Below are 24,188 nucleotides of genomic sequence, written 5' to 3' on the forward strand. Positions count from 1 at the left end.
TTCTGAAACGATTGATGATACTTCTAAGATAAGCAACGAGAAATTTGAAAGTGTTTCTCAAAAGATCGATGAAACTTCTAGACAGAACAACGAGAAACTTGAAGAAGTTAGTAGAAAAAGCGACGAGAAATTCGAAAATGTTGCTAAAAGATTCGATGAGACTTCTCAAATAATTAAAGAGGTCTGTAGGCAAAACAACGAAAAACTAGAAGAAGTTTGTAAACAGAACAATGAGAAATTTGAAGAAGTTTCTAGAACATTCGATAAGATGCAGAAAAGTGTAGAGACCGTAGAAGAAAAGATCAAACAGCTGGAGAGCAGGATATCCGATACAAAAGTACAACCATCAGTTAATGCAGCAGCGTTAGATCCTTTAGTGAAAGATGAACTACCGAGAGACGAAACGTCGCATAATATGAGATTCAAATTACCACCATTTGATGGAAAGTCCTCTTGGTCCATATATCTTAGACAGTTTGAAGCTATTGCGACCGCCAATCATTGGACCGAACAAGAAAAGGCTGTTTCCTTGACTGCTGCTTTACGAGGTGATGCTGCAGATATATTAAGGTCAATTCCCAAGGGTCAAGAAAATTGTTACCAGACCTTGTTCACTCGTCTAGAAAAACGCTATGGAGATGCCCATCTACAACAAGTATACAAAGCACAACTGCGAAGTAGAAGTCAACGAGCAAGTGAGAATCTGCAAGAATTTGAAGCAGATGTGGCTCGTGTGGTGCGGTTGACTTATCCAGAGGTGCCAGACAGCGTTTTAGAAGAAATTGCAGTAGATACCTTCGTCAATGGGCTGAAAGATAATGAACTACAGAAAGCTTTACGACTAGCAAGACCGAAAGTTTTAGATGAAGCACTTGCTATTGCCTTGGAACACGAAGCAGCTAGCCAAGCTTCACGAAACAATCGAGTAATAACCGTGGAAAAAGGCGATAAGAGAAAAGATGAACGTTTGGTGGAAATGGTACGGAGGGTGATTCGTGACATGATTACGAGATAGAACACAGGGCCGGAAGAGTTCACTCAAATGCTGATGCCCTTTCGAGACGACCATGCAGTGCGAATTGTAATCACTGTGCCAAATTAGAGGAACGATTTTGCCCCGTGAGACGAACCACCGTAATTAATGAGCAATGGCAGCCCCAACAGTTACACGACGCCCAAGAAGATGATCCATGTATAAAAAGAGTATTGGATTGGATGCGGCAAGGTGAGAGACCTAGTTGGCAGAACATTAGTGCATGTAGTCCAGAAGTCAAGGCCTACTGGAGCCAATGGAATTGCCTGGTACTAAAAGATGATCTTCTGTACAGAACCTTTGAGAACGATGATGGTACAGAATCTAAGCTTCAGTTAATTGTACCTAAAAGTAAAGTGTCAGAAGTATTGCGTCAGTTGCATGACGGTACATCAGGTGGACACTTTGGTATTACGAAGACTCTGCAAAAGGTTCGAGAACGGTTCTATTGGGTGAACTGTAAAGATGATGTAAGAAGATGGTGCCGAAAATGTGAACTGTGTGCATCCGGTAATGGTCCGGTTGGTAAAAAGAGAGCACCCATGAGACAGTACAATGTTGGAAGTCCTATGGAAAGAGTAGCTATCGACATTGCAGGTCCATTTCCAGAAACCGATGCTGGAAATAAATACATCCTGGTAGCCATGGATTATTTTACAAAATGGACTGAGGCCTATGCATTACCAAATCAAGAAGCTGCTACCGTTGCAGAGGTACTTGTTAAAGAATTCTTTAGCCGATTTGGTGTTCCCTTGGAGATCCACTCCGACCAAGGGCGAAACTTTGAGTCAGCTCTTTTCCAAAACGTTTGTAAATTGATTGGTGCCAATAAGACCAGAACAACACCCCTGCATCCTCAATCAGATGGGATGGTCGAGAGGATGAACCGAACGATGGGTAAACACTTGTCCAAAGTTGTATCTGAACATCAGCGAGATTGGGACCAACACATTCATTTATTCCTGATGGCCTACCGCTCGGCCGTAAATGAAACTACAGGTCAAACACCAACCTGCCTGATGTTGGGTCGTGAAGTTCGGTTGCCCTGCGACCTAGAGTTTGGCTGCGGACCTTCCGAGGAACATGTTGCAGGCGAAGACTACGTTGACCGCCTGAAATTACGAATGAACAACATTCATGAACTTGCCCGACAACACATCCAGATAGCCAGTGACAGAATGAAAGATCAATATGATTCTCGATGCAAGAATGAAAGCTTCGAAGTAGGTGATCTTGTCTGGCTTTATAATCCGCAACGTCGTCGAGGCTTATGTCCTAAACTGCAAAGACAATGGGAAGGTCCATATGAAGTTAAGAAGAAAATAAATGACGTAATATATAGAATTAAGAAGTTGCCAAACGGTAAACCAAAAGTTATTCACATAAATCGTCTTGCACCATATGCTGGCTCAAATGAAACAGAAGAAGCACGAGTCCTCTAAGAGGAGATGAAAGATGTCGCACAGCCAAGTTTTAATCAATTTATGTCAAATTACGCAGCGAGAAAGAGTGCTAGATTCGGCGTGACCACAGAAGTTCAGCAAGATCTGTTTGGTGTTCCAGAAAACGTCTCTCTGGCCCACTGTGTTGCCCAAGACCTCGAGATGACTAAAGGAATATCGTCCGTATTCAATAGAAAGTTCGGCCGCCTGGACGAGTTAAGAAATCAGCAGCCTAAAATTGGAAGAGTACTGCGATTGGAAGATGGTCCTCGATCTTTGCTGTATATGGTGACCAGAAAGTCTTATACGGACACGCCAAGCTACGAGAACATATGGCGTGCTCTAACTAATTTGAAGAAAATCGTGTGTAATTATGACATCAAAAATTTGGCTTTACCAAAAATAGGCCATGCAGTAGAAAATCTGGATTGGAAGATTGTGAGAAGCATGCTTGAAGTGGTCTTCAGAGGAACTGGTGTACAAATCACTGTGTGTTGCATGAACCCGAAGATGTCGTACCCTTCAAAGACAGTAGACTGTTATTTCTTCTTGAAGGGTGTATGCAGAGCTGGAGAGTCGTGTAGATTCCGCCATCCTGGGCCTTCATTTAGAGTTGCTGATCGAGACGCTCAGATCTTAAGAGGGGAGCAGTGTAGCGGAAGAGAAATCTTGGCCGATCCCCGTATAACAGTAAACACCTCGAGAATGACGTAATCGGATGTGCTAGGCCTCGCCGGAGAATTCTGGAAGGTACGTCACGTAGGCGGAACAAGCCGATAGCTCGAGATGGGAGTCGATTGTTCCAGAATAACAACTGGGTATAAATACGGGCATATTTTGTGAATAAGTTTAGTGTATAAGATAAATTCGTCTGTAACTTATATAAATAAAGTCGTATATAAATTACGAACCGCTAGTTTTATTGTAATTAGAAGTAATTACACTAATCACGCTACAGTATAAAGTATGCTTTGAAACAAATGAACGTTATGGAAGTATATTAAGAAGTAAATAGTATCTATGTACCTACTAGTGTCACAAAAGCTGGTAATAATTTCTAATGGTTTCGCCCAAAACAAATGTCATATCCAAAAATTTTTCGGTTAAAAAATTAAAATTTAAAATATAAAAAATTGTTACAAAAATTTCAACTACAAAAGTATTACCAGCTTTTGTGACACCAGTAAATACTATTTATATTAATAAATAATTTGGCTGATACATTTAACATTCAGCTGTTTTAAAGCATACTTTGTAATAATTTTTATATTCTCAAGATGTATGATGTATGTAAGTAAATTTAAAAGGTAAATTAAAAGTTTAACTAAATACAATTTAACTAACAATTAATTTGGTACAGGAAAGTTGCTGTAGTAGAAAAATTACTACGGTTGATTTAAAATTTGGTTGTTTATTTAATTTAGTAACTAATTTATGCATTCATTAAAATGGTAAAATATTTTTTGTAAAATAATTTAAAGTTATTAAATTCAATTGAATTGTACTAGCATACGATTTATTTTAATCTTTAATTACGTTTTTATTTTCATATTTTATATTTTAATGTATGTTTCTAAAACCAGATTATAATTATTTTTTTTTGCAAAAAAATTTTTAAATAAAAAATCCGCAAAAACGTAAAGGCTATAGTTTTTTTTTTAAATATCTACAAAACGAAACATGCTAGGTACATACAACCTTATACCAAAAGAAAGGTTGTAATATTTACTACAAAATGCAAAACTAATATACAGGGTGTCCCATTTAAAAAAAATAGAAAATTTTGTATTTGCAAATAGTGATCACACTGTATATTTTATGGCTAAAAGTAAAAAATATTAAATTATTTAAAAATAACACTATATTTTAAAAATTTTGACCAATCACTTAAATTTTTATTTCTTTGGAAACATAATCCACAACCCTATAAATATTACCATTTTTTTCAATAAAAATGTAAATATATACAAATTTTTCATATTTTTAAATAATATATTCAAAAATGATTTAATATACAGGGTGTTCCATTTAAAAAAATAAAACTTTAGTTCATACCGTCGTTCTGACTCACCTTGTATAATCAAAAATAATTTTAGAATATAGACCTCTTTGATACACATTAGTTTTGTTATAAACATTTTTTTGTATATCTCATAGTTTAGCCGTAATCAAAGAAAACCAGAGGTTTGGCGCACCCTGTATATTGGAAACTTTTATCATTACGAAAATCTCTGAGATTTTGCACCAGCTTTCTTATTTTATTTTTGAAATAAATAATGACAATTGACTGATTTTGAACAATAATGAATATCAAATGGGGTTGGGCAAACACTTTCTTAAAAATATTTAAAAGAATATCAAAAGAGTAATCATTTAATAAAGTTCTCAAACCGATTGCTTCACGGATAATAAAATAAAAAACTTCCAAAAAGCTGTTGACGAAAATCTGCTACAGTGAAAACTAACCGAGATTTAAAATTTCATTTGTTGTTTTCAAGTTGTTCTAAAACAGTAGTCCGTTTAGGCGAGCTAAAATGGCAAGAAAAGACGATATTCTTTAATTTTTTTACACGTATCCTGCAAAACTATATTCATTCTATGCGCATGACAGTGAGCAAATAAAGCTTGTGGTGCAATAGTTTTAACTTTTGCCAGGAGACCATTCAATTCACCAGACATCACGGCAGCGCCGTAGTAAATTTGCCTTACCAATTTATTTTTTATATCCAAAAATTTTAATCTGTCCTTTAAAACACCAGAAATATATTCTGCCTTATTGCTTTTACTGATGTCTGTAAAACCTAAAAACCTCTCATAAATATTACCACGTAATGCCTATCGAACAAAAATTGATAGTTGTGAATGACATGATAACCAGAAGCTTCATCTACTTCTAGCGAAAATCAACTGGTTTTCAGAATCTCAGATTAAATACCGTTATTCAAAATGTAACTAATTGATTATATTAGTTCATTCTGTACTGTTTTAACCACGCCGCTAAATATCTTCGAATCAGAAAAAAATTCTAAAATTTCAAATCGTATTTCTTAAACAATTTTATTAGTTCTCTATAATTACTTTGATTTAACGAATGCTCCGATTCATCATGTCCCGTAAATGATAATTCCTGGCAACTTAAATAAATTACAATATCAATTAAGTGACGTAAAACGGCGTGATTATTTTTTACAATTTCTGCCGACGCTTCCAAGTGAAACATCGGCAGATTTAAATGTGCCGTACCTGCCGCTTAATGCCTACGGAGAGAAATATACGTTTGGTTGCTCTTCGACTCGTATTTCGTTGAGTTTTACGTGTAAATCGTCAAGCTCGAGATAAGCTGGGGTCGGCATGCCGAAAACAGTCAGATGAATGGCTCGGATACTCGGATCAATCATTTTTTGAAAAGTCTCTTATGCGCAGGGATCACTTAACGCTCGGATTGGCCGAATACTTTTAAAAACCATGAATAAAATTCAGTCTGTATTATCTGACAGATTTTTTTATTTCACAGATACAAATGACATCAACTGATTAAATTAAATATTAAAAAAATCTATATCTATAAATGTGTGGGTCGGCACTGCCGACCGCCGACCCTGACCGACCGCCACTGGTACAAAAATCGAAAGCGGCATTGGTGTGACTGATAAAAAAATCCATTTCTCATTCATAAAATATAATACACCCCAACAACATATTAATTTTCTTTCCTTTCACCCAAATTTCTATAAACAGTTTTATTATATAGGACATAGGATGTTAATGTCAGCGACATGGCACATGGGATACTCTTCATGGTAATAATTATCTTAAATGCTAAAAGATAAGAAGGGACCCTTATTGTTTTCTTCTGAATGTATACCATGTGTGTCCACTAGGAATACTGACCCTGCCGCCTTTATTTATGGGTTTAGTTTTTACATGTATTTATACCTACTATTTACTATCTAATGAATTGGTAAAGTCGTGTCCCTGTGAGTCAGTGGCGCACCCAGAATTTTCCTCTAGGGGGGGTTGGCTTGGGCGGGGTTCGGACAAGTAATTAAGATTAAGCATGAATTATTGTAATTTCGATTACCAAATTTTGAATTCCAATTACATGCCGGAAACTTCAAATTTTACATGACAAACGAGTGTGAGTTTTTTCAAAAATCGTGGAAGATATGGGGAATGAGCTAAAGAGCTGTGGGAATCATGCTGTAATTATTCGCTTAAATCTTTTGCTCACTCTGCCTTGAATAAATAAGTTCAAAACATTGCCTATTATCTGTGTGCATCCAGGAAACATTTTGGCGCTATTAAGAATGTTCAGCTTTGTTATGAAAACGCAGAACACAGGTTTTTGACATAGCTTTTGAAAGCTTTTGAAGCAGGTTTCTGAAATGTTGCTTGTAGTGAATTGAAACTGATGACTAAATATTTTTCGTTATGTATTACTAAAAAAATTATTACCATAAGCCGAAGAAATAGTTGGTGACTACCAGTGTGATTTCAGGCCCGGAAGATCGACTGTTGATCAAATATTTACTATTAGACAAAAATGCTTGAAAGGATTGGGAGTATAATCAAGACGTGCATCAGATATTTATGGATTTCAAACAGGCTTATGATTCAATTAATCATCCTACACTATGGAATACAATGGTCGAGCTGGGCGTACCTAAGAAACTAACTGCGGTTACGCAAATGTGTGTAAGTAACTTATTTGCTCAAGTTAGGGTAATCAAGAGGTAGGGAAATATCAAATGCTTTCTGCGTAAATTCTGGACTGAGACAGGGAGATACGTTGTCCCCGTTGTTGTTTAACCTGACCTTAGAATATGCCATGCGAAAAATTTATCCAAAAATCAAACCAGACATAACTGCTCGGGAAAAGGCCAGATGGGAGAAAGTCTGTAGGACGGCCTAGAAATAGGTGGAAAGATGCAGTCAGAGAAGATCTGGAGAAAATGGGAGTGAGACAATGGGAAATAGTGGCACAGGATCGACACATTGAAGGCAATAGTAAACCACTCGCAAGGATAGTCGAAGAGTTATAATGCCATTGATGATGATAATAACTAAATATTTTTGACGTTAAATTTACAAAAAGTAACAGGTTTTTCGCATTACAATCAAGATTATCGTTTTCGGGAGCAGCAGTTCTCATCACGAATAGGCAATGTTTTGAACATAGTTATTCAAAGCAGAGTGAGTAAAAGATTTAAACGAATAGTTACATGGTTCCCACAGCCTTAGCGCATTCCCCAAATCTTCCACGATTTCTGAAAAAACTCAAACTCGTTTGTCCATGTAAAATTTGAAGTTTTTGGCATGGAATTGAACTTCGAAATTTGGCAATCGAAATTGCAATTCATGCTTAATATTAATTGCTAATAATTATTTTCGTGCCGAAAAGCGGTTTCATGGCGATTGCTATAGCTTTCACGCACTGAGGCTGAAAAACATTTGAGTCGATTTCATTGACGGAAAAATTTTTAGACGAGCTATTCGGCAGCAAATATTTCTTGGGGATTTTTTGTCCGGGATTATTTTGTGGGGATATTCTGTCCGGGATTATTTTGTGAGGATATTCTGTCCAAAAAAAATTGTGGGGATTATTTTTCCGGGATTTTTTGTCCTGGGATTATTTGTCCGGAGATTTTTTGTTTGGGGATTTTTTGTCCAGGGATAATTTGTGGCGATTTTTTGTCCGGGATTATTTGTCCGGGGATTATTTGTCCTCTTCGCTTGGGCACCGAAATTTTTTTGTATTGTTTCTGAAAGACAAGTTACATTTTCTTACTATTTTTTATATTTTTTTATATGCTCTGGGAGGGGTTTTAACCCCCAAAACCCCTCCCTGGGTGCGCCACTGCTGTGAGTTATTCTGTTGTTTTGTCATTGAATACATGTGTAAACAGGATTGCTAGGTCAGTTCTTAAATCTTCAGTAGTTTTGCTTTCAAAAAATCAGCGTATTTTTTAGGCCATGTAATAGTTATCATGATATGATACCCTGGAAATATGATATAATAATACATATACAGGGTTTATTATTATTATTATTATTAAAGAAGAAAAAGGAGCCGAGGTCTAAGACCTATATAGCTCCATTTGACTAAAAAGAACTATGCAAAAAGAAACCTAAACTTAAGACTACATACGACTTATAAATTAATTTAATTTAAGAAACGAAAAATTATTGTTCCCGTGATACAGAACTAAAAGAGTCATATTTATTTTTGAAGCAATTTACAGATACAGCCCCGACGACGTCATGTGGAAGTGAGTTCCAGGTATAAAATATTCTATTGGATATAGAGTTCTCACGACATTTACTGTGAAACTGTTGTCTGGCTAATTTGTATGGATGACCCCGCAATCTAAGGTCGTTACTCAAAGGGAAAAGATGTGATAGATCTATCCCAAACTTTCCCTGTAACGCTCTATAAGCAATTATTAAATCCCCACGAAGTCGTCGGTCCATAAATGCAGGATAATTTAAGTAGGTTAACCGTTCTTCGTAGGAAGGACGACGACGGCCATAAGGAATTCTTGTTGCCCATCTTTGCTCAGATTCAAGTCGATCAGAATCCCTTTGCCAGTCGACATTCCACACGGGTCCGGCAAACTCTAAAATAGGTCTTACATATACACTAAAGAGAGCAACAAAATTTTTTGGCGATATCTTAGAGAAAGTCTTAGATAATAAGTAAACTGATGTTCTAGCTTTATTGCATACCGACTGGATATGTTCAGACCAAGATAATGTTTCCGTCACAAGTACACCCAAGTCTTTTTGCTGCGAAACAGTTTTTAGAGAAACATTTGAAAGTACATACCGATTCCTTGGATTGTTTTTACCTAAATGTAGAACTGCACACTTGGATGTGTTTAATTGCAAGCACCAATCGTCTACCCACTTAGCAACCTCTTGAAGGTCGGTCTGTAATTGATTGTAACCAGAAAAGGGATTTGCATATAACTTTGTATCATCAGCGAAAAGCGACATGTTACTTTTAAGGTGAATTGGCAGATCAGCAACGTACACTAGGAACAAAATGGGCCCCAACACTGAACCCTGCGGAACGCCACTGTATACACTAAACATTGAGGAATAACAGTCACCAACGCGTACACAAAATTTACGGTTTATTAAAAATCCTTTAATCCACTCAAGTAAGTTTCCTCTAATACCGTTATGTTCAAGCTTAAATAGTAGTCTCTTGTGAGGAACTCGATCAAAAGCCTTAGCAAAGTCTAAATATATAATATCAACAGGTTGATTACTGTCCAAACAAAGAGACCAGTCATTAACACATGTTAACATATTAGTAACTACCGATCTTCCAGGTACAAAACCGTGCTGGGAAATAGGAATTCTATTATTGTTTAAGAGAAAGTTCATAACCGATTCGCGAATAACTGATTCCATCAATTTAGCCGCAATGGATGTTAGACTAATTGGTCTATAATTGTCAGGATCTAACTTGTCACCTTTTTTATAAATTGGAGTAACACTAGAGATTTTCCAGCCATCAGGTAAAGTGTGTGACAAAAATGAGGTTTTCATTATAAAACTTAACGGATGGATAATCGAGTTTGCACACTTCTTAAATAAAATTGCGGCGAAACCGTCTAATCCGGGAGCGGAAAAGGATTTTAAACACAAAATTTTTTGTTTAAGAATCTCTGGATCAAAGACTATGTCACTAATATCGTAGTTACTTCTTGTAGAAACAACACGTAAAGTATTCGGAAGAGCCTCCTCGATTGTAAACACTTCTTGAAATTTTTTGGCAAAAATAGTAGCAACTTCCATTTTCACTGAGGTTGGTTCGCCTGTTTCGGTTTTTAAAATAGGTAACGAAACTTTAGATAAAATAGAATTTCTGACATATTTATAAAGAGGTTTTTTGTTCTTATTTGAGGACAGTTGGTTTTCAAAATTTTGTTTAGATTTAAAAATAGTTGATGTTAAGTTATTAGAAAAAGTTCGATGATTGAGGTAGTCAGCATTCGTTTTACTTCGTAAATACTTTTTCCATAATGACTTTTTAAATTTTATCATTTCAAATATTTCTGCACTTATCCATGGCTTATTAGGATTACATCTACGTTGCACATAATGAGAGTTCGTGCGCATGGATTCATTCAGAAAATTTTCAAAAATTTCCCACTGTTTGTTAACATCCTTACCATTCAACATATCTGCCCAATCTGCAGTAGATACATCTAAGTTGGGTGGTTTAAGGGTGGTCCATCTTATTCGCCTCGGTCTCTCTAAAAAACGACTTGATATAAAAAAAATTTCTTCACAAAAATATACTGGGTCATTAACACTACAATCTAAAAATAATGTGACATACAGGGTGCTCCAAAAAAGAGTGGTATATCAAAGTTATATTTTTTATGGAACACCCTATATTTGATGACACTTTTGAATTGCCCTTAAAAAATAAGCTATACTTTTATGAGGGTTCCCTATACCTAAATACAGGGCTTTTTGATTTATGTATCTCAATTTTTATAAAAATTTAAGGTTTCACAAAAAAATTAATATATACGAATCTAAGAATCGGAGACAATTTTTTTCTTGGATCTTAACAATATAGAATATTTGACATATTTAAACATATACATATACACATACATAATCATCGATGTTCCTCTTATACCGGAAGGTGTCGAGGGATTAAACATAATATGTTTATTGTTAAAAAAGGTTGTACAGTTGGTCAAAATATTAGATTATTCTATTAACAAATTCAGTATATTAGCTCATGTATTAATACTTCAAGTATTGCTAATGCCATACACAACTTTGTCAGGTATGATCTAGATCAGCGGTTCTCAACCTTTTTGAGTGATGTACCACCTACAGTTATTTTTATTATTTTTGGTACCACCTATACTTTTAAATTGTATTATCAATACTTACTTCTTCTTCTTCTACGGCACTACAGCCCAAATTGAGCCTTGGCCTCCTTTATTTTTTGCCTCCACCCTTGCTTGTCTGTGGCTGATCTTCTCCATACACGGACTCCTAAAAGGGCTTGTGCGTCGCTGTTTACTGTGTCTTCCCAGCGCTTTCTTGGCTTTCCAAACGGTCTCTTTTCCTGCATTCTAGCATTCAGTGCTCTTTTTGGTAGCCTGTCCTCTCCCAGTCTTATCACATGTCCGGCCCATTGCAATCTTTGTATTCTAATGAAGTCTGACAGGGCTGCTTCCTTATAAAATTTGTAAAGTTCGTTGTTGTATCGACTTCTGAAGATTCCGTTTTCCCTCACAGGTCCTAGTATTCTCCTCAGTACTTTCCGTTCGAATGTGCGTCGAGTTTGTTTTTGGATGTTTCTTTCAGGACCCAGGCTTCACTGGCATAGCATGTTATTGGTCGAATTAAAGTTTTATAGATTCTCATCTTTGTATTTCGGTGGATATTTTTAGACCGAAATATATGGGAGAGGGCAAAATAAGCCCTGTTTGCCCGCGTTATTCTCTTCCGTATTTCTCCATCTTCTGATCAGTCGGCATATATTTCTACTCCCAGGTATGTAAACTTTTCAACCGTTTCAATGTCATCTTCATGTATAATGTTTTGTGGGACTATATTTCTTCTCGTCTGAGTCATTATTTTTGTTTTTTTCTGTGTTAATTTCCAGACCCAGTTCTTTTGTTTGTGTTTTTAACTCTGCGTATGTTTCCTGTGCTCCTGTTGATGTTCTACTAATAATATTAATATCATCGGCATAAGCGGCCAGTTGAACCGTTCGGTTGGTCAGTAGGTTCCTCGTCCAGTTTGCATTTGCCTAACCGCATACTCCAGTGCCAGGTTAAACAATGTCGGGGCCAGCCCATTTCCCTGCTTTAGTCGCTGCGAAATTTTGAAAAAGTCTGTCCGGTAGTTTTTATATTCGTACACATGCCTGAGTTTCATCCATTGTGATTTTAATGAGTCTTATTAGCTTGTGTAGTATTGCCAATGCAGCCAATATATAGTATAGTTTGTTCCTTTTGACTGAGTCGTATGTCTGTTTAAAGTCTACAAACACGTTGTGAACATCAATATCGTTGAATTTGCTCAAGATCTGTTTAATTGTAAATATTTGATCCAGTGTCGATCTTCCCCGTCGGAAGCCCGTCTGATACTCTCCAATAATATTTTCTGCTAGTGGTTGGAGCCGCTGGTTTATAATATACGTGAGGACTTTCTATGCTGTACATAGCAGAGAGATTCCACGGTAGTTTTTGCACTGGAGTTTGTCTCCTTTTTTATAGATCGGGCATACTATACTTTTCTTCCAGTCGTCGGGTATTTTCCCTTCTTTTTGTCATATGTCTTTGATGAGCGCGTGGATGTGACTTGCCAGGTGGTCGCCACCTACCTTATACAGCTCTACTGGTATTTCGTCAACTCCCGAAGCTTTATTGTTTTTCTGGACCTTAATAGCTTCGAGAACTTCCTCTATAGTTGGAGCTTCTACTCCATTATCTACTTCATTCTCTTCTACGTAGTTCATACCCATTACATCTTCCATGTCTACTTGTGTTCCAAGTAGGGTCTGAAAATAATGCTTCCAGGTTTCTGTGACTTTCTGTTAGTCACTGATTATTTGCCCACTTTCATCTTTACATAGACTTGTTTGAGGTTTATACCCACTTCCTATCTTTTTTAGGCATTCGTGAGCCCCTCTAATTTCGTTGTTTTTGAAATTTACTTCCATTTTTTCTATTTGTATCAATACTTACTAAGTACTACTATTTTCATTTTTTCTGTGTTTTGTGTACCACTGCCAATAATGATATGTACCACCAGTGGTACATGTACCACAGATGGAGAACCTCTGATCTAGATGCAATATTTATCTTCACAAATGCACCTGGCAGAAGCGTGTTCAATCTCGTCTAGAAAAGAATGGCGCCTTTAAGCCGGAAATTATCTGGACTCATACTTCCGCATGATTCTTATGTAACCCATTTGGATGAACAAGGGAGAACAAAAGATCATGACCTTGAAAAAAAGAACTTTCAGAATGCTGGTGAAGTTCAATTCAATGGTCGATTCCGGATCTGCCTTCCCAGCAGTGGTATAACGAGCATGTGTGAGAGCCGAGAGAGCCAATATTTGCTTCAGGTGGTGAAGTGTGATAATTGCGCTTTCTGTGGAGATATACGGAGTTCTATACGTTCCATTCTTTCGGAACGCTTCGTTATACCTCCTTACCCGATTTGCAGTCGTCTAGTAGTGGCCTATATTCCTATATACTCCAAAGCTTCAAGTGCATGATGGCAAGGCGCTTACTCCATTTCTTCTGCGTTGGTCTCTCGAAATTACTCCAACGTATGAAGGCTTCAGCAAATTGATTTATCACCTGTATTGGCCTAGCCTGCAGAAGGATCATTAGATACTATTGGAAAGGACATGTCAGCGGTGTGCACTGTACTTCTGTACAAAGAAAAAAGCTAAGACACATATTAATCCGGTAAACTTAGACATCAAAATGCTTGGCAAATAACAAAAATTGCCGGAGAACCAAATTTTGGTGGAGAGCTAGGGTATACCATAACAAATAAAGTTTAAAAAGTCCCCATCGATCCCATGTGTGCGTCAAAAGTTATTCGGGGTCAAAGGTCAAAATTTGAGATTTTTTGGATTTTTTTCAAAAACGGTAAGTTTTATCAAAAAAAAAACCTCAAACCAAAGTTGTAGATCTTAACATTCTCTACAAAAATTGTCCTTACAATTTTTTTCCTAAGAGTTGCCATTCCTGAGATATCGCGATTTTAAAAGTTACTTTATACATTATATACACATATAAGCTACGTATATACATATGTGGCCCTTAAGACAAGTATAAATGCCTATTTGTGTCTCTTTTATATAGTATATTATACTATTCTGAAAATATTTCTTCAAAAGGTAATCAGTCCCAAACTGAATTTCCTCTATCCACGTGGCCTTGAAAAACATTTGGCTATACCATTGTTTAAAAAAGAACAGATTGTCTATTTTAGGCAATGGCTACAGTATTGTCCGTAGGTCTGGTTCATAATATTATCTGTTTCTTTTAGTACTAAAGGCGGCTACAATGACTCGACAAAGAATATTAAAGCTGCAGAACAACGTCGTCGAACTACAAAAACATCATCGGGTTCCGAGATTATCTTTGATGAAAATATAACAGTTCCAGCGAATCAACAATAATTTTTCGCCAACATTAATAATAAATCTCGTTTCATTTCCATGTTAACTGACAAATTAACAGCTACGAATATTGAAGTGAAACAAGCTAAATATGACGCAGATGTCCTTATAATTGAGACAGCAATTGAAAAATTTAAGGCAACAAACACAACAATTGTAGTTGGTGAAGATGTTGATTTGTTGGTACTGATTGCAGCAAGGACTCCAGTAGATAAAGTTATTTATTTTCTGAAACCTGGAAGGGCTCAACAGCGAACAGAGATATATTCTTCGAATAGTTTATCCGGCTTATCCCAAATGCCAAAAGTACATTTTCTTTTTACATGCGATAACCGGCTGCGACACTACGTCCGCAATGTACAGAAGGGGCAAAACGTCAGTACTTAAATTATTCGAAAAAAAAGATTTGACTGACTGCTGTAAAGTTTTTACAGAACTTGATTCTACACCGCAAACAATAATTATGGAAGGAATTCGCTTTCTTCTTGCGATTTATGGAGCTCCAAAAAAATTATTTGTATTAATAAATACCGATAATTAACTTTTGTAAAAAATACGCGAAACAAGAAACAAGTACAACTATCATGTCTTCCTCCAACATCAGCATCTGCTTTTCAACATTTGTATCGAGTATATTATCAAGTTCAAACATGGCTAGACAATGAACTGAATCCAGAAGACTGGGGTTGGAAATTAATAGATAATACTCAAATACTCTGGAACCGATTAAAACCTTACTCCCACCTGCTCCAGAACAACTCCTTAACACTATTTTTTGCAATTGCAAAAAAGGTTGTAGTGCCAAATGTGGATGTAAAAAAGTCGGGTTGCTGTGTTTTCTAGTGTGTACCAACTGCCAAGGTCAGTCTTGCTCAAATGTCCAGTTTAGTACAACAGAGGAAGACTCCTGTGATTTTAATGAAGAGACGAATGACTCAGTGACATTTGAACAATTTTTGAACATCCAGCAAGAGGAAGAGGAAGAAGATGAAATCGAAGAAGACTTGACTGTTGAAGTAGACTTTCAAGAATATGAATCTGATTAAAATATCTAAAGAAATCAAAACAATAGTTAACCTAATAATCAATAGCAATATCAATAATCAATATCAATAATAAGGTAATATCTAGAACTTGACCGGTATTGTTTCCTTAAATTATCCTAAAATTGTCAAAACAGTTAGTGGAGTAGGCCTTCAGGGGAAACCACGGTAAAAAAAACGCGCCGAGTACACTACCTCACAGGTGGTGTGGAAACGTGTGTATATCATGTATAATGTGACTCTTTGAATCGCGATATCTCAGGAACGGCAACTCTTAGGAAAAAAATAGTAAGGACTATTTTTGTAGAGAATTTTAAGATCTACAACTTTGGTTTAAGCTTTTTTTTGATAAAGCTTACTGTTTTCGAAAAAAATCCAAAAAAGCTCAAATTTTGACCTTTGACCCCGAATAACTTTTGACGCACACATGGGATCGATGGGGACTTTTTAAACTTTATTTGTTATGGTATACCCTAGCTCTCCATCAAAATTTGGCTCTCCGGCAATTTTTGTTATTTAAAATGTCTATATAGACCGGGTTATATGTGTTTTGTGTCTACCTTTAAACGTTATTATTGTAGTCTTTAATTTTTTATAATAAAATTAGATGATACTACTTATTGTATCATCGTGTATTTTATAAATACCTATTAAAAAAATAGATTTTTGTAGAGACTAAAAAATACACGTGATATAGGGGGTAGGGGAGGGGGTAATCTTAAACCTCACCACGTATCACCAAGGGCGTGGGGGGGTTAAAAAATGCAAAAAAAAAACAGCACGACGTGATTAATAGACGGCCCCTAATGTTTCCGTATTTGTTACGTGTTGTGTCCATGAGATTTTCCACATTCTTCGATAACACCACATCTCAAAGCTGGCAAGTCTTTTTCAGTTGCGTCCGTAATTGTCCAGGCTTCAACTCCATATAAAAGGGCAGAGAATACGTAACATTTCAATACGCTAGTTCTAATTTCTATTCCCAGTTTTTCATTGCATAGTACTGTTTTTATCTTATTGAAAACGCTTCTCGCCATCTCACCTAATAATTACAGTGGAACCCCGATAAGTCGGCCCCCGATAACCCGGAACTCCGGCTAACCCGGACTGATTTTTATCAGACAAACATTTCAACAATAAAAATGTATTGCTGTTACAAAATCTCGTGAACCTAATTCATTCATTTGGTGACGTCAATATACGAACGAAACGATTGAATCCGACATTACTGAAAATATCAGGGTGCAGATGGGACCCTGTCGCGCAATTCGCAGCAAATAAAATAGTCGTATGTTTTTTGCTTCATTTTATTTCGGTTATACATACGCATTTTCAAGGTTCACGAGGTTTTGTACCAACTCTATGTAATATAATATATGAGAGATAATGGAACCGGATTGAACTACATATACCATAGTAAAAATGACTCATCATGGCACACCACATTCATTGTGGTGTTATCGAAAACAGGCACCTGTATCTGTATTATCCTTTATTTATTTGAAACTTTCTTAGCATTGTTTAGAAAATACTATTAAAATTCTTTTTTTAACAATGGTCTTAGTTATCATTGTTATTAAATAACATAACATCAGAGACGGTATTGTGTGTAGTAAAGTCGTATTGTTCGCTTCGGTTTTGTAATCGTTCGTAAATTTATTCAGATTTTGTGTTTGCGTGTCTTTTGTCTATAATTGCAACAAAACGTAAAAATGTTGTAGTGACAATGGAAAAGAAACTAGAAGCATTAAGTAGAATTAATAAAGGTGAATCTTGCAGCATTAAATTATGGTGTCGGTACACCTACAGTATCAGATTGGAAGAAAAATAGAACTAAAATCCAAGAATTTTTTTTCAAAATGATAACAAAAGACAGTTTGGAGTGTTTGGACAATCGGTGCAAAGCTAATAAAGCTAAGAATGAGACATTTGACGACGCTTTGTATGTGTGGTTTTGTGTGGAATGCGAACGTGGTTTACCAGTGTCTGTGTGACAATTATAACGGAGTTTATCTGTAAGCATACCATATTTTATTAATTTTTACCATTTTCTCCGGCTAACCCGGATTTTCGATAACCCGGATCGGCCGCGGTCCCAATTAATCCGAGTTAACGGGGTTCCACTGTATTGCCAAACTGGAATTGTTTATCCCAGAAATCTTTTATTTACAACGTTATTATGGGTAAACTATTGGGTCTATATGAATTCTGAAAGCACCAAATTGAAGAGAAAGGTTTATGTTATCAAATTAAATCATTTAACGATTAAAAGGTTTATGTTAAATATTGAAAAATAAGTTTGCAAAAATACTGTGATTTTAAGTTTATTAACATTTAACATAACTCAGACGCATCAACATGTAGGAAGTTAATTTTTGTTTATTCGAAATACAGCCAATTTTTATTCGAATTAAAAAAATACACAATGTCCTACGACCCTTAAAATTCGGGGTAGCCCTTTTCATTTCAAGATGTCACCCAGTGGCGCACCCAGGGGGGTTTTGGGGGGTTAAAACCCCTCCCAGAGCATATTGAAATATATGTAAAAAATAGTAGAAAAATGTAACTTGTCTTTCACAAACAATACAAAAAAATTTCGGTGCTCAAGCCAACCCCTCCCAGAGGAAAATTCTAGGTGCGCCACTAGTGTTGCCAGGTCCGATTTGTTTTTAATCGGTACATAAGCAAAAACAAATCGGGATTTAGGGTTGTAGATCGGGACAAATAAACAACAATAGCCCAGTAAATGACCGTTTTGGAGTGTAATTTTCAGAGTCAACTCCGAACTGCATGAAAATCTGGTTTTAGATTCTACTTACTGTCTACTTCAAAGTTGAACTTGTACCGTTGGTTGCTTTTACTTGGGGGATGACAGTTACAGTTACCTCTTCTCGGCGGTAAAAAACGCGCGTTTAAGCTAAGTCCCATCGAAAAAAATATTCTTAGCAAAAATGAATCTTTTAAAAAAGCAAAAAAAATTGTATGTTAGAAAGTCTACAAAACCAGTAAAAGCAAAGTTGTACCTAGCTCATCAAAAATACGTTCTTATTCGTCAAATTCCAAATCGAATTTTTCAACTTGAGATAACCAAAAAATTAAGCAATTTTCTGACAAAACCTATTAAAATTTTTTAAAGTATTTAAAAAAATCTTTAATTTTGTTCTATATAAAAGTCTCTAGCATTAAAACTAAGCGAGTTACGCTCAAAATAAAGTTGACTCCTTTTTTTGGTAAAAAAAAATCGTGAAAATCTCCCCCTATTTAGCAACGTAAATAAAATTAATCATTACCGCTTTACCATTTACTTTATATGTGTATTCTTTATACGATTTGTAAGGTTTACCGGTTAGGAGTGCTTAGTTTTGAAAAAAATTGGATTTACAGTAAAAAAAATTCCTAAAATATTCGAAAATGCCCTTTTTTCAAAATAACTTAAAAGTATTAGGGATACTAAAAATCTCAAGGAGTAAAAAGTAGGTAGGTTTTGCTTTTATAAATATGATAGATTCATTCTGTTTTTCTGTAAGACAAAAATTGGTTAAAATATGGCTGTTCATATTTTGTATACACTCGTGATCAGGCAGTTTCAATCATGTAAAAAATACATAAGTAAAGTAAATTGTTTGTAAAGCGGTAACGATTAATTTCATTTGGGGTGCTAAGTAGGGGAGATTTTTACGATTTTTTTACCAAAAAAAAAGGAGTCAACTTGATTTTGAGCATAACTCGCTTAGTTTTGATGCTAGAAACTTTTTTAAAACATAAAAATAAAGCTTTATTAAAAAGTTTTAATTGATTTTTCCCGAAAAGTGCTTAATTTCTTGGTTATTTCACGTTGAAATATTTGATTTGGAATTTGACAAATAAGACCGTATTTTTCATGAGCTACAACTTTGCTTTTACTGGGTCTGTAGACTTTACGAGTCCACAATTTTTTTTCATTTTTTTTATATTACGTTAAATTTTTGCTAAGAATATTTTTTTCGATTAAATATTTACTTTTTGAGCTATTTGTGAAAATCGCCTGAAAACGTGATATTTTTGTCGAAAAATAAACATTTTCAATCGTAAATAACTCGAAAAGTATTAACTAAGTTAAAATTCTATAGAACTAAAATTGCTTAGAATTAGTAAATTTATCCATCTCCGGACTTATTTTAAACGTGCGGTTTTTCACCCCCAACTAGGGGTGACTGTCACCCCTCAAGTAAAAGCAACCAACGGCACAACCCGCCCAAATTTTCATGCAATTCGGAGTTGATCCTGAAAATTATACAGTATCGCCGTATTTTCCGTTCATTTACTGGACTACAAGGTGTTTCTATAATATGTATTTAATCCTACATATTAATAATAATCAGACGAAATTACAAACAAAAATCGTACATTAAGTAAATTATTTATTTTTTATTAAAATTATATTTTCATTCGATTTTGCCTTGTTTTTATAACATAGTTATAAAATTCACTCCAAGTCCTTCTGAAATTTGTTTTCGTGGGTGAAAATCGGGATATTTAGTGTCCCGATCAGGTACAAATCGGTACACGTCCGTAGACCCCTGAAAATCGGGACGTCCCGCTCAAATCGGGACACCTGGTAATGATATGCGCCACTGATGTCACCGGAGCTTTGTTTATAAACTTTAAGAAATTTGAAACATTAGAAGTTTGGATTAACACGTTGACTGCCATAATATTAAAAAAAAACGGGCTCACGCGGTTACACTAACGAAACAACTACGGTGTGTCACGCGGCTGTTATCGAAAACAACATAAGTCACAACATTTAAAAAAAGTTTTTGTGTAGTGTTTCGGTCTTAAGGATTAACTGACAACGACCTTTATCGGTAGTTATAATTGACTGTTGGAAAGAATAAGGGACAAGGTGCTCACCATTAAACTTAGAACGGCTTCTTAAAAGAAAACAAAGACAAGAAGTGTAGAATGAAGGTGAAGGATAAACATCGTCCATTATTTCCACCAGTAGTACATAGGAAGTCCTGGGGAAGAACAAAATCGTCTGAACATAAACTCAAAAGAGCTATTTGATGTAAGTGTTATTCTCTCTATTTTATTTTTATATATAAATTTAATTTAATATAAGAAAAGCTTTCATTTTTAACAACTTTTCGAAGAAATAAAGTTAATAATGATACTAAAGTGTAAAACTACTTACCAATTACTAACATTACATTGTCATCATCAGCATTGGTGCCATAACCCTTTAATAGAGCGTCTACATTTCCAACGCCATTTTTTTAGTCAGCCCTATCCATTGTCAACTGTTGCCAGGTTGCTGCACCTGTTTTTCTAGCATCTTCATCTACACCTCTACACCATCCTTCCGTCTAAGTTTTGACCTACCTCTCTCTCTACTTCCTACCAAAAGGTGTCTAGGTCTAGGAGTGTTGTCTTGCTGTGATATTGCTAAATGTCCTGACCATCTTAATCTTCCTATTTGTTATCTCTAGCCAGTGGCGGCTCGTCAAAGGAGGCAAGGGAGGCATAGCCTCCCCATAATTTTTTTACACATGCTACACTGTTTTGTTTATCTTGAATCACGAAAAACAACAAGCACTCTCACTATTATACAACGTGTAAATTCCATATTATCACTAAATATCCATACGCACGGAGCATTAGCATTAGAACGCATGATTGCGTCTCAGTTTTTTATTATTATTGTAGGCAGGACCCTGGGTTATCCCGAGATGCATGAACGGAGCCGAGAAGCCGGCCAGCCTCCGTTGCTAATGCTCCGCACAGCGCAGCAGGCGTTTAAGGAGACCCGGTCTCCTAAGAGTGGCATCTACGGTGACATCACACGCTGCCCGGAGATTTACCAACGGAGGCTAACTAGTTTTTCGGCTCCGTTGCGTGCATCTCGGGACAACGAATTTTAGGGTCCTGACTAAAAATAATGAAAAAACTAAAAGTGAGAATTTTGTTATGAAATTTGGTAGGTGGGGTTAGAATAATATTTGGAACAACTTGTTCAAATAACTTTTTCCGATGTCTGTAACGCAAAGCAAAATATCGGTAATTTATCGTGCTTTTGGATTCGCAGTAGGCCGCGTTTAGAATTGAAAAAATTCAGTTGAGTATGTTAAAAAATGTGAACCTTCAACCTGTATGGACTGCAAAACTTCAAATCTGTATTTATTTTGATATGCACATCTACTTACAAAGATGGAATTGTTAACGAATAAACGACACAAACTTTGGTATTAAACTTTTATAATTAGACTAACTATTTTTAAAATGATATGATATTATGAAATTATGAATTATGATGACATTATGAAATGTAAATAAAAAATGGTCAAAAAATGGGGCCTTAAATTACATTTTTTGACGCATTTTTTTGCTAGTGCAAATTTGTCTAGATATTTTACAGTTAGGTATAACCTCTCCTATTGTAAAAATCACGAGCCGCCACTGTCTCTAGTAGGGTGGCCCTTAACATATGTGAGAAAATTTAAATTTTGAAATTTCACCCTCTCACCCCCCAAAAAGGGTTCCATTATACATCAAACTTAAACGTGCGAAATTTCATGAAAATCGGTGAATATTTAGAGGTGGCCCCGGGTCTGGAAGTTTCGTATATTCGTTATTCATGTGACTATATTGCCATTATAAAATAATGGGATATATAAAATAATTTTAATAATTTATTAATAAAAATAAATAATTTCTATGATCTTTAACACCTATAAGAAAGATTCACTACAGTTATTACTTCTTATGTTGTTTTGTTTTCAAGATTTCACTTTTTATACAGCCTGGAAACATTTTTCAATGCTCCGCGACTACTTGCAAGAGGTATTGTAACTGTTCTCCCTTATTAGTGAGTTTTTGTTAAGGTCTTCAATTAGTGCAATTCCTCTTTCTGTCCTATCATTTGTCGTCACGAAATTCTTCACCATCTTTTAAGCTGTCTTGAAACTTTCATCATCTTTCCATTGAACCGGATCTCTTTTTAAAAATTCATCAGGAAGTCCAAGCATGTTGAAGAATTGTTTGGAGTTTGCAGCAAAAACTTCTCCAGGCCTTTGCTCTCCAAAAATGCACAAGATTTCATATCAGTAGGACCTTTTAGAGGGTGTTCAGCAGCTTCATTCTCCATAGCTGCAACCATTAATCTTTTGGATTCTGGAAGTATCCTGGAATCAAAAAGACTCATCGGAAAGAGATGTTCAGATAGATATCATAAGTGTTTTTGAAGTTTTTGGCTCGTTACGATGGCACTTCTTTCGTTAAGGAGCTGTTTCCTAAGTCGAAATCATTGAATGGCGCTTCAATATCTAATGGTGCTTGTACCTAGTCCCTCAAGTATACGCTGACCGCGAAGAGCGCTGATTTACAATTCCCTTCGGCTACGAAGCTGTGATTAATTGGCTGTGAAGCAACCACATCTTTATTGCATAGATAACTTTAGACCTCCATCTCGCCTCTGCATGGCTCCAGGATAATAGAAACGAACCAGTTGGAAGCCAGTTCAAAAGTACTTTTGTCTATAATTGAACAGCTGTCTTGAATCTTTCGAAAATACTTATTTGGAGGCTAGATGATTTACTACTCATTACCTCATCAAACACAGATCCAACTATAAGTTCCGAAATGTGGTGGCGGCAGGCTAAAAAAAGTAAGTCCTTTCTGGAGTTATGCTGAAGAATGGTACATGTTCCAGACTTCGGCCCTGAGTCGCATGCAGTAGTATCGAAACATAGAGCTGCGACTTCATGAACAATACCCCATTCCTACAAACATTCCAAAATGGCACTTGCCTGGGCAATTCCCGTTCCATTGTGTAATTTTGGAACACCCAGCAGCTGTTCATATCCACGATTGACATTTGACACAACAACAGAAAGGCGATCCACATGTTTCTTGGAAGTTAAGTCCTCCATTAGCTTACCGTCCAAATGAACAATAACAGGTCCAGAAATTAAAAAGTCTTTTTTTTTAATTTTGTTGCAATCTTGAATCGAGTTATGATTATAGCGCTGAATATAGTTGCGATTGATAACTAACGAGCTTACATCATGACCAAGACTGGATACTACATCACTAATAATAAATGTGGCTGTCTTGTACGATACCTGGGTTCTATCGAGGGAAGACGAAAGTTCAGAAGTCATGATTTTGATTCGTGCTCTTTTAGATAAGGTTTCACCTTCAGAAGTCGCAGCCGCACCAACGTTAGCATCATCATTGTTGTCCAAGTCCATTTAACCTTCACCAATTTTAATATTCTTTATTCCTGTGCTGAATTGTAACTGATAGGCGATTAATTATTAATATCTTTTACATTATTGGCAGAAATTCGTAGTACATGACTAATTTCAATTGCATGGGGTCTCAGGGGCCCGGGGCCACCTTTAAATATTTTCAGATTTCAATAAAAATTTATATTTTTAAGTTTCTCCATAATTGGAACAATTTTAGGGGGTGAGAGGTAACAATCGTTAAATTTCATTG

General features: G+C 35.9%; 1 protein-coding gene across 2 annotated transcripts in view; it reads right to left on the reverse strand.

The window, feature by feature from the left end:
• LOC114338954 (actin depolymerising venom protein gelsolin 1) overlaps positions 1-24,188 on the reverse strand; it is a 175,572-nt gene that overhangs the window by 137,612 nt on the left and 13,772 nt on the right. Inside the window, exon 2 of one of the 2 annotated variants that reach the window (XM_050663651.1) lies at positions 10,659-10,742. The exons of the other annotated variant lie outside the window; for it this stretch is intronic. The gene's annotated coding sequence lies outside the window, so the exon portion shown is untranslated. The remainder of the gene's footprint in view (positions 1-10,658; positions 10,743-24,188) is intronic. 2 annotated transcript variants of the gene reach the window in all.

This window comes from Diabrotica virgifera, chromosome 10 (genome assembly GCF_917563875.1).
Source record: "Diabrotica virgifera virgifera chromosome 10, PGI_DIABVI_V3a".
Taxonomy (NCBI): Eukaryota; Metazoa; Arthropoda; class Insecta; order Coleoptera; family Chrysomelidae; genus Diabrotica; species Diabrotica virgifera.